We start from the raw sequence: 12,969 nt of genomic DNA, 5'->3' as shown, positions 1-12,969 counted from the left end.
ACTGTCACCATGCATATCAGGCCACTGTGTTAACAACAGTCTCTTCTTTTGCCCAGAGACTGTAGGGCCCATGATGGAATATGACATATGAGTAATTCTAAAGCGGCGTCTGAAGACTGGATTAGATTAGCATTGGGTGGAAAACAGGTGGGGTTTTATTGCTTATGTGATAATGTCAGTCTCAGACATGGGCTCTGTCACACTTTGCAAAAACAGGACCAAAAGCTTTGCAATTCATACAAAGAACTTTGAGTTACAACAGCTTGTCATGAGCAAAACATGGCTGTGCTTGTATGCAGACATACACAGAAGTGGGGTGGCAATGGCTTCTATTAATGGGGCTTGGCGTATGTTGCCTGACAAGGATGGTGCAAAGCCAAAAATGGCAGCTGTTTTGTGGGCAAAATTGTTCTAAACTCAGCGAGAATTGTGGAAACTCTAGTGCTGTTTGCCAAGAAAAGGACTTGCAGACTACCTTGCATGGTCATTATAGTTTATTGACACATATCAGGCATGAACAGGGTAGGGGAGTAACAGAATACATGTAACAGGATTATGTATTTAAAATTCAAAATATAAGTAACTGTATTCCACCACAGTTGCAATTTAAACAATTGGTATTTAGTTACATTCAAAAATTTGATTACTGAAGAGATTACTTTGCATTTTATTGTCATTTGTTTCATTTAATATTTAGTCCTTTCAGATGGAAAACATTTATACATATAAATGATGCGATCCAAAGTGCATTTGAACAGCAGACTTAAAGGAATTTTTCACACTAAAATGCAATTTCTTTTATCATTTACTCACTCTACTTTCTTCAGTGGAACACAAAAGAAAATTAAAGTGAGTGGGGAGTGAGACTGTCGAGCTCCAAAAATGGCAAAATAAAAATTGACGATACAGGAACAACTGATTTATCACTTTAAAGACTCTTTACAAGTTTAAAGTGAAGTACAGTATTCATATGTGGACCCAGTAGGGTAAGACTGAATGACAGATGCTTGTAAGATTACATGGAATAATAATTAGGCACAGAGATGACAAAAATATGGATGAGAACTGTAGCTCAGTTATTATCCTCATTGAACTGACATACGGCACTATTTGTAAATAATCAAGGCACAGCACCAGAAACATATTGGATTCCACTATTATGAAATACTGGATGTGGGAATCCACAAAAACAAATGATTTTTAGAGGCAGCCAAATTTGGACCATATGAACAATAAGCTTGTGTGCTAGACCAGAGGATCTGTTCTGTAGATTTATAGTGAGGATTTTAAAGCATTTACCTTGAGAAATATTAGATATTCACTGCATTTGCTAATTGGCCCCAAAAAGTATATGGACATTTAAGCCACACATACAAATTTATGAATTTATTGCATTAGATAACGGTATATATATATCCAAGTGACATCTTTTGCAGAACTTCATAATTTTTTCTTTGTTACGCTAAGTGATTGTGCACAGTGTGTGTGTGTGTGTTTACCTCAGGGCTTGCCGTAGGTAGTTATAAATGCATGCAGGCCAGATACGCGGTGGGCAGTTCAGTAGAGAGTTGCAACTTGGTGCATTAAATAAATGCAGGAGAAGTTCTGTTCAAACTTTAACTTGTCTCCATTTCTCATTTTATTATATACAAGTGTTTAGGCGAACCTGATACTGAACGCTCAGTAACATTTCCTTTGTCAAAACAAAGCTCTCGTCCAAGAAGAGTCAAAACAACAGGGGAAAAAAGGTGAACAAATTTACTTAAGAAAGATTTAATGTTGTTACATAAGTTATGTTGAGGAAAAATGCTTGTTAAATGAGCTGATTCATAAATGTATGAGCCATGTATTTTAAGTGCATTTGTTAATGCTAGTCCTGCCATAAATCAATGATTACCTGTCACTTGAGTTATATAAACAATATAATTTTGCTGGAATTTTATATGAATTCAGCCAAGGAGCTTTAGTTGTGAACTCACTGATATAACTTTGTTTGTTCTCTGTCATTTGGATTAATAATATGCTCAATATGTTCTTGTGTGTCTTTGTGTCAACAGTCTAGAAATGCAGACATTAAAGAAACAATGCACGTTTCACATCTTTGTCAAGACTGCCATCCCGAGAGAGAACGCCAAACTGAAAGAGGACACCGGAAGACGTAAGCGGCAAGTCGTTATTTTATTTGTTTATGTAGTCATTTTTTTAAGATATGAAGGAATAATTGACCGTAGAATTACTGAAAATGAATACACATTCGAGGTGTTAATCCGGACTTGAAGCACAGTGACCGTTACTCCACAGGTGTGCATTAACTTTCAAAACTTTTGTTTGTTTTCTCAACATATTTTCAGGTTTTCATCTTTGGGTTGATCACTGTCTGGAGAGGGATTAAAATATTTCCGTGGCAGAGACCTGCCGCCGCTGCAGGCAGCTCTCAATCGACCTGCCACCGCCAACGGCAGCTCTCACTCGGCTATCACTCGTCCTACCACTGCTGCAGACAGTTCTCACAGGCCCATCAGCATCACAGATAGCTCCAACTTGCACCGTCACCATTGCTTGCGCCTCTCTTGTGATCCGCCACCGTCTACACACACGCACATGTACGCATGTAATGTAATGAATGTACCAGTGTGTGGTAATAAAGTAATGGTTTAAGTTATTTACAATAAAACCCTACCATCCAGCGAGAATGCTTTGCGTCCACAGTGTCTGTGTCTGTTTGTGATTGTGGGAGAAAAGTTTGACATTTTATTCATTGCTTGGCACCTTATTTTAACCTTTGTTTATTGTTATTATGTCCTATTTTATTATCATATTTAATTTTCTTGTAATTGTTTTGTAAATTAATGCTTTGATAATATTGTATGTAAACACAATGATGCCAATAAAGTACTTTTATAAAAAATTAATTGTGTGTGTGTGTGTGTGTGTGTGTGTGTGTGTGTGTGTGTGTGTGTGTGTGTGTGTGTGTGTGCTACGTCATACGCCGGAACTCGACTCTCTTGTGAATGCGCGGACAGCCGTTAGCGGAAGCCAGTAATTATAGTTTATAAAGTTATAAATATGGAAATTTTTCTTACAAAACTGCATCGATTCGCTTCAGAAGGCCTTTAAAAAACCCCTGGAGCCACATGGATTACTTTTTTGATGGATGGATGCGCTTTTTTGGGCTTCAAAATCTAAGGTACCATACACTTTCATTATAAAGCTGGAAGAGCCAGGATATTATTTTATATTACTCCGATTGTGTTTGGCTGAAAGAAGAAAGTCATATACACCTAGGATGGCTTGAGGGTGAGTAAATTATGGGATAATTTTCATTTTAGCGTTAACTGTTACTTTAAAAAAACTTTACATAAATGAATTTCACATCACACATCCAAATATCAGCAGTCAAATTTTCTTAACAAGACTTAAACTTTTTTAGTTTACATCGAACAGTTGTACGTTCTCGTTTTATTTTAGACAAACATGTTGGCATCGCCTTTCTGGTCCATATTGTGCTCTCTACATTGATACACGATTGGAAGGAAAATGTTCGGGCCAAGCTTCACAGGAACCAGGAGAGCCTTCATTGACATAAAGCCTGTAAGTTACCACAGACATTTCTCAAAGAATAAATACTTACAAATACACATTTGCATGTACACATACCCACGCTCAGTTGCATGATGCCCCACCATTAAAACTGACCTTAGATCTAGCAATATCCTGAAAAATGCATAATGATTTTACTGCTCCTAAAGGTGTGTACTTAAAGTTTTGAAACTTAGTTGCATTGATAATGCATTGATACACTATCATTTCTGATTTTACAGGTTGGTACCAGTGGCTGATTTCCAGCACCGTGCAAATGACGCCTGTTCTGTTCTAAATTTTCAACCCAATTTGGGTATATTTTAACCCAGTATGCTGCAATGATTTTGCTGCAATGTTAATGACGACAACAGTCCAACAGTTTGGGTAGTCATTAAGGGGAGCAGATGCGACGACAAATTTACCTTTAGGATTTCTTGCATATAATATATATCGAATTATGTTGTGTTCACAGTCTACAAGTGTGTCTTTGTAGTCATGTTTTAATGTGTTAGTGTGGCATATTATATATATTTTTTTATTATTATATTTTTTTTCCAATGTAAAAATCGCTAGTTAAATAAGTATCTAATAATTTTTGCACATTCTGCTAAATTTTGAAGTTTGCAAAATGCATTTGTCTTTGTTTTTACATTTGTATGTGATGTTGCTGCAACAATGTAAACTTCACAGGTACTATTTTCAAAACTATATTTAGTGTTTAACATTAAGACCAAATGTAACTAGTTTGTGGTGAAATAATAGGTTATTTTCCTGTCTTGTACATATTTTGATACCAAACTTGTTTCTTTGTACTCCCATTTATGTTTTAGTCTATATACGTGTGTTTTTCTATTTTTCTTGTATACATTTACAATTGTATTGCTGTTAAACTGTTTAAGGAATTTTTTACATTGTAATATGAATAAATATTTAGAATTTATTTTGAAACAATTGTTGACACATTTGTTTTGTAATTAATAGCCTATATTAGGAACCTTGGAATATAAATGCATTTGAAAAAAATAAGTAAATATTACTTGAGAGGCCTCTATAAAGGCGCTATATAAAATAAAGTTTATTATTATTCTTATTACTTGATAATGGTAGTTCTATCAGGAAGACTTCCAGACTTGAGTGAAATTTAAGATGACATTTATTTGATGAATTTAAAACAGAAAAGTAATGTCTCTCTTTGGCGTAGGCCCTGTCTAGCGGTCCAAAGAAGTTGTACTTGGAACCATCATATCCTGCCGGAGAAAGGAGGCAGGGGTGAGGAGCCTACCCCCGTGCAGGACGGGACTCAACTGGTGGTGGTGGGGTGGTGGAGGTTGCCGTGTTAGCACACTGAAACAGCAATGTGATAGATTGTGAGCAGATTTATAAAGCAATGTCTTACATGTGATTGGCTGGGAATTACCCAGCTAATGGTGCGATGATGTACAGCTGCTAGTCTTCCGCTAGAACTACGCTGCACTTACATTTCCCAACAAGATAAATATTGCCTTTATAACTTAAAACGTCTGGCCTGTAAATGGATACATTTAAAATGGCATTACGTGTGAAGTCTAATATATCAAGCAAAAATTTGTATAAAATTTTTACTCAAAAAGCTTTCGCAAATAGTTGCCACAATTGTTTTGAGTTTTGAGTAAAACCAACACAATAATTTTCAGTGAATGACAAAGTAACCACAGGAGTGGTTAATTGCATGACCAACAGAAAATCGAAACATCAACAAATAATCTCTGTTTAAATAAAACATTTTTTTTTTATTGGAGAAAGTGGAGTAGATAATATATTTTATTTACTTATTATTACTAATATATTATTATTAAAATATTATTTCAGTAGTAATAATATTAACAACAACAAAATAATAATAATATAATTTTAACAACATCACACAAGTAAGTGATGTGGAATTAAATATGTGATCTGGCCATAAGGCACGAGGCCACAGGCCATTCGATTTTGTTTGCTATATGCTTTGGCAATCATATATTTTTAAGTAGTGATGGTAACAATACAGATTCACTCATTTGATTAATCTACATTTCACAAGCTCTTATTTAATTCTGATATGATGTGATTCAATTCAGATTCATTTGGGTATGCATTTCATTTTGTGTGTTTAGATTTCAGAAAGGACAACCACAAATGGATGCATAATCATAGGAGTGAAGCAATACGGCTGGATACGCAGTACAAACAACTGTAGCACACATCTTATCTGGTAGGTGAATGACATGTATCCCAACTAATTGTACGTTTACGAGGTAGAGCTCTAAAAGTGACTATAGATTGCTAGAGCAGAAGAAAGAGACAATACATTTATTTTTATAATTAAAAAATAAATCCTTACCTTGTCCACAGGTAATGCAGACAGCTTTATAGAACGGCTTTATTTGGTTATAATAGGATCGATCCAATATTCCTGATCTTTTCACTGAGAAAATAATTATGAGCATCTAAACTACAATACAATTTCATCACCTCTTTCACTCAGTATCAATAAGACACTTCAGGTAAAAGTTTGATGTTCTTTGGGAAAATATGTAAACTCAGAGCCTTATTTAAATATCCAGTAATGACCCAAGAAAATCGTTCAGGGCTAGTAGCTTTCTAATTCCTTTGTTACTAACTTCAAATGGTCTATAATCCAAAACAGCCCATCATAATGCCATCTATTTATCCCATAGTGATGCTGTGCACATAGAACTTTGCTGCTTCAGTTGTAAGTAGTAATACGTTTGTCAGCTGTTGCTTACCAGTGTTGCTGCCTTTGCATTTACAGCGGCTACAAAACTAAATTTTTAAGCCAAGTAAAAAGGAGATTGAAATTGGATCTCAAGAGCTCTGGGTCTTTTGTAGGAGTGTGCATTTAGCAGAAACTTGACAGAGCACATACAGTTTGCATTAAATTGGATTTGCCTACTTCATCTTCTTTTTCATTCTTTTTCTTTAAGAGAATCAAACTTATGTCAGTTTGGACAAATGCAGCTGGAAACAAAGTAACATATTGTAGAGTTTGTTTTTGGCTGAAAGAAACTATGCTGAATATAGAATAGGTCGGATGAATTTCTCACCTCAGTAAAAAAGTTAAAAGCGCAGCTGTCAGATAACAGGGAACAAGCTAGACCATAGGGAACATATCACCTCATGATATGCAAGAAAAAACAAACAGGGTGAAAAGGGCTTAACTGATCCAACTGAAGCATGATAAAGTAAGAGATGAAAGTATTTTGCAGTCAAATATTTTTGTACAATGAGCAATAAACTGTTTTATTACACGGCTCTCTGGAACACTCGATTCTGATTGGTCAATGGCACCATCTAGCGGTCTGATGTTTCTTAGTAACAACCGCACATCCAAGTATATCAGACTGCTCATCCAGGTATCTTTCCTGCTTCTCGGATCACTGTGCGATATCTACAAATAAGCTTATAAAATAACTTCAGCTCAAATCAATGTTTTATGTGCATTTATTAATTTACAGTATTTGGCAAGTAGTCTTGCAATAAGATTCATAATGAGCAGTCAGACGATCATTTTCACTAAATAAACACCAACAGAACTCCAACGCAGCTGTTCAGCGGTTTATTTATTCTCACTTAATTACATAATTTCAATGCAAATCAATAATTTATGCACATGTATTTATTTATTTTGTTAGTAACCATGTAATAAGTGGGATAATGTACAGTCAGCCGGTTGTTATTGAAAAATAAACCCCATCAGGATTAAACAAGGCCCCTCCACCTCCCTGTCAGGGTTTATTTAGCAGAAACAACCGGCTGAAATTATCTCTTACTAATTAACTGTTGTCCCTGGCAACCAATTTCCTATACAGCTGTGCTAATTTCATTTTTCTAATATCAGTAAACAGTTTCTTTATTCTCACATAATAAACGCAATACAATTAATAAAATAGCATCAATATTTTATTTCCATTGATTAATTTATAAACTATTACTATTACTATACCTACATTTATATGTATTACTATATCAAAAAAAAAAAAAAATGCTTTTTACTTGTTGAACATATTGCAGCAGTGTCCTGGTAAAATGAACACGAGAAGCGCTAAAAGTATTTAATCATTTGATTCTCCATCCTACTTATACAATGCTAACCGTGAAAACGAAACACTATACTGCATGACTCGTAAGGCAATACATTTTAATGTTTGCATTACATAACCAACTACGCTTAAAAGCTTGTATAACCAAATTGCACAGTCGCTCAACTTATAGAGTGTTGCACTTGTGATGCCAAAGACCAGGCACAAAAGACCATGTGAGTCAATATGTGTCAAAGTGTCATAGAGCCTTTTGTGACACTATTGGTTAGGTTTGGGTTTAAGGTTTAGGGTAGGGAGGTATTTTTTATTTATTTTTAAACTCAATAGAATATTAACCAAAAAAAAAACATCTGTTAAGGAGAACTTGCTTTTATTGCCACTCAGTCGGAACTGCCACCATACATGTAAGAATCCTTGTAATATATTTCAGCAAAAATGTCACCAAATTCATGCAATTTTAATCTGCGATAATGAAGGACTAACTATACATTATTCCTTACATCATTTATGTAATGGTTCATGATGTTTAATGCTAGGTGTCCTTAGAAGGCTTGGACTGATTTAAATGTTTTAATATTGCATTAACTGGATTTATCAGGTCAGGATTTCGAGACCTGACTTCTACAGCAAGGTTCACTGTATTTTCCGATACTGGGCCAATCAGGGCTGGACTGGCCATCGGGAGAACTGGGACTAAGCTGAAATGAGCTGCCACATTATGCAGAACGGGCCACAAACCAGCATTGCGATATGCCAAAGGGGGCAGCAATAAGCAGAAAAGGACAGCGAGTTTCTATGTAAATTCTTGGGCCAATTTCTCTTCCCAGTCCACCCCTGCCAGGACCCCTTATGTATTATGTTAAGGTGGTGTTAAGAGCAACATGGGGTATGTACTGTATACACTAAACCTTGGTGTCATTAAGAACGCTTTTAGAATTCTAAAAAGCCATTTATCACAGTATGAGTAAATGCTAAATGCATAAGCAGTGCAAATGACTGCTTTAATGATACTTTTAACACACAACCTTCACAAAGGAATACATTTAGTGAACATATAGGCCACATGCTGTCCCATATAAGACCAAGAAACCCTCACAAGCAGTGTGTGCATAAACGTGTGTTAAAAGGAGTTCACTCAATTTTTCTATAGAATGAAAGTGAGTGGTGACTGAGACTAACATGCTGCCTAACATCTCCTATTATGTTCCACAAAGAAAAAAAGGCCACATACAAATATGTTTGCATTTGAAAATGCATTGATTTCGCAACATTTATGCTTCTCATCCACACTCGAATGCAGTTTTCCTTCATTGAAAATGGAGACTTTCGAAAATGCTCTCCTTAAAATTCTTCCTAAGATGGTGGTGCGCAAGGTCGCAGTCACTTTTTGTCTCCTGTGGCATTGCAAGTTATGTATTATTTTTATACTAGTTTAGTATATATTATAGCTGCAAAGAGCTCGTAGACATTGGTTCTAAACACTTTCGGGTCGTTTTAGTGAGTTTATCTTCACAAATGTCATCCCAAATTAGATCGACAGAGCACCGGAACCAGCATGGTTCACCACGCCGAGCTGAAGTCAACACAGGTGGGGGAACGAACGTAAACAAAACAGGGGCAAGCGGGCCAGCGTGTGCATACTATAGGCTAAAGGCCTCTCCTTACAAAACTCCTCTTCATTGCAAATGTGTGTACACTGATTAATAAAATGGATGAGTTCAGACTACGATTCACTGCAATGAAGGATTTAAAGAACTGCTACATTACCATTTTAACAGAAACTTGGCAAAACATCACCATCCCCGATTCTGCCAAACAGCTAGCTGGCCTCTCTGTCTTTGCTCAGACAAAACAACCAACTCTGGTAATAGCAAAAGGCCCTTCCATCTACTGAGGAAATTCATGGTAGTGGTGACCACTGCTGTTTATGTCCCACCAGATGCTAACACTAAGCAAGCACTTAAAGAGCTCTACCCTGCCATTAGCAACAACAATCTGCACACCGAGGGAGTTTTCGTTCTGGCAGGTGACATCAACCAGTCAAACCTCAGGACTATTCTCCCCAAATTTTATCAGAACGTGTTCTGTCCCACCAGGGATAAAAACATGCTGGATCATGTCTACACCAACATAAATAATGCATACAAAACCACCCCCTGCCCCCACCTCGGGCAGTCTGACCACCTCTCTCTTCTCCTCTCCTCCTCATACAGACCACTAATTAAATAATTAAACAATCTATCAAGAATGTGAAAGTATGGCCTGTAAAAGCTAGACAAAAACTCCAGGATTGTTGTGATTACACTGACTGGAGCTTGTTTGCACATAAGGCTACTACAGACTCCCATTCTATCATCAAGGAGTACACATCAGCTGTTCTGTCCTGCATCAGCTGGTGCATGGAAAATGCCACAGTCAATAAAACCATTTGTGTCTTTCAAAATCAAAAATCATGGATGAACAGAGATGAGTATGCAACACAGCTTTAAAATCAGGAGACATAAAGGCATACAGTACTGCAAGATCCAACCTCAAGTCAGCCAAACATGTACATAAACTCAGGATTGATCTAACACCAGTCCACGGAGTATGTGGCAGGGCATTCAAACTCTAACTGACTACAAATTTAGAAACACCAGCGACCCAACCAGTGATGCCTTTCAACCAGATGAACTCAAAAAAATTATTTGCATGCTTTGACACAGCAAGCAAGTCAAGTCAAGTGTTTTTTATTGTCATTCAACCATATAAAGTTAGTTCTGTACACAGCGAAACAAGACAACGTTCCTCCAGGACCATGGTGCTACATAAATCAACATAGGACAAACACAGAACCACATGAGACTACACAGACTAAATAACATTTCTACATAAAGTGCACATGCAAACGTGTGCAAAAAAGTATGGGACAGTACAATAAATTACTAAAAGGAACAGGACAATAGGCACAGTAAGAGACAGTGCAGCGCCAACCAGTACTCATTTGTAATCGAGTAGTGCAAAAAGATGACACTTTCTAAAATGCTAAAAGTAAACATAACATACTATGAAATAGTGTTCAGTTATTAAGGTAGCAGCCAGGTATAAATTGACAATGAATTAAAGTGCAACTCTGGACATGTGCAAAAGTTGGATGGTGTACAGGTGTGTGTGTGTGTGTGTGTGTGTGTGTGTGTGTGTGTGTGTGTGTGTGTGTGTGTGTGTGTGTGTGTGTGAGCGTGTATTTATCACTTTGTGGGGACCAAATGTCCCCATAAGGATAGTAAAACCCGAAATTTTTGACCTTGTGGGGACATTTTGTCGGTCCCCATGAGGAAAACAGCTTATAAATCATACTAAATTATGTTTTTTGAAAATGTAAAAATGCAGAAAGTTTTCTGTGAGGGTTAGGTTTAGGGGTAGGGTTAGGTTTAGGGGATAGAATATAAAGTTTGTACAGTATAAAAACCATTATGTCTATGGAAAGTCCCCATAAAACATGGAAACACAACATGTGTGTGTGTGTGTGTGTGTGTGTGTGTGTGTGTGTGTGTGTGTGTGTGTGTGTGTGTGTGTGTGTGTGTGTGTGTGTGTGTGTGTGTGTGTGTGTGTGTGTCAGTCCAGTCCCTGAGTCCGATGGCTCGGGGGAAGAATCTGTTACACAGTCTGGCCGTGAGGGCCCGAATGCTTCGGTACCTCTTGCCAGACGGCAGGAGGTTGAAGAGTATGTGTGAGGGGTGTGTGGGGTAATCCACAATGCTGGTTGCTTTACGGATGCAGCGTTTTGTGTAAATGACTTTGATGGAGGGAAGAGAGACTCCTATGATCTTCTCAGATGTTCACACTATCCTCTGCAGGGCTTTGCGGTCTGAAATGGTGTAAGTCCCAAACCAGGCAGTAATGCAGCTGGTACCTCTATATAATGTAGTGAGGATGGGGGATGTGCTTTTCTCAGCCTTCAAAGGAAGTAGAGACGCTGCTGGGCTTTCTTGGTAATAGAGCTGGTGTTGAGGGACCAGGTGAGGTTCTCCGCCAGGTGAACACCAAGGAATTTGGTGCTCTTGACGATCTCCACAGAGGAGCCATCGATGTTCAGCGGAGAGTGTTCACTATGTGCTCTCCTGAAGTCAACCACCATCTCTTTTGTTTTGTCCATATTCAGAGACAGGTTGTTGGCTCTACACCAGTCCGTTAGCCGCTGCACCTCCTCTCTGTATGCTGACTCATCGTTCTTGCTGATGAGGAGAACTTGACGATGTGGTTCGAGCTGTGCATTGCTGCTCAGTCATGAGTCAGCAGAGTAAACAGCAGTGGACTGAGCACACAGCCCTGAGGGGCCCCAGTGCTCAGTGTGGTGGTGGAGATGCTGTTCCCGATCCAGACTGACTGAGGTCTCCCAGTCAGGAAATCCAGGATCCAGTTGCAGAGGGAGGTGTCCAGGCCCAGCAGGTTCAGCTTTCCAATTAGGTGCTGAGGAATGATTGTGCTGAATGCTGAGCTGAAGTCTATGAACAGCATTCGAACATATGAGTCATTTTTATCTAGGTGGGTGAGGGCCAGATGGAGGGTGGTGGCGATGACGTCGTCTGTTGAACGGTTGAATGGTTGGGATGATACGCGAACTGCAGTGGGTCTAGTGAGGGGGGCAGCTGGGTCTTAATGTGCCTCATGACGAGCCTCTTGAAGCACTTCATGATGATGGGTGTGAGTGCGATGGGACAGTAGTCATTGAGGCAGGACACTGAAGAGTTATTTGGCATGGGGACAATGGTGGTGCCCTTGAAGCATGTTGGAATGACGGCACTGCTCAGAGAGATGTTGAAGATGTAAGAACATCTGCCAGCTGGTCTGCACAACCTCTAAGCACTCTGCCAGGAATGTTGTCTGGTCCAGCAGCCTTCCATGGGTTGACTCTACATAGAGTTTTCCTCGGTCATGGTAAGACAGAGCACCTGGTTGTTGGGAGTAGGGGGTGGTCTTCCTCGCCACCACGTCGTTCTGTGCCTCAAACCGAGCGTAGAAGTCGTTCAGCACATCTGGAAGGGAGGCATCTTTGTCACAGGCAACTGATGCTGTCCTGTAGTTGGTGATGGCCTGGATGCCCTGCCACATGCGCTGCGTGTCGCCGCTGTCCTGGAAGTGACTTTGTATTCTCTGTGCGTGTGCACGCTTTGTCTCTCTGATGGCCCGGGACAGTTTGGCCCTCGATATTCTTAGGGCTGCCTTGTCACCTGCTCTGAAGGCGGAGTCTCAGGTCCTCAGCAGCGCACGCACCTCCGCAGTCATCGACGGATTCCAGTTGGAGTGTGTGGTGATGGTCTTGGAG

The sequence above is a fragment of the Xyrauchen texanus genome, chromosome 1 (genome assembly GCF_025860055.1).
Source record: "Xyrauchen texanus isolate HMW12.3.18 chromosome 1, RBS_HiC_50CHRs, whole genome shotgun sequence".
NCBI classification, from domain to species: domain Eukaryota; kingdom Metazoa; phylum Chordata; class Actinopteri; order Cypriniformes; family Catostomidae; genus Xyrauchen; species Xyrauchen texanus.
The sequence above is the reverse complement of the archived record's forward strand: the minus strand, read 5'-3'. Positions refer to the sequence as shown.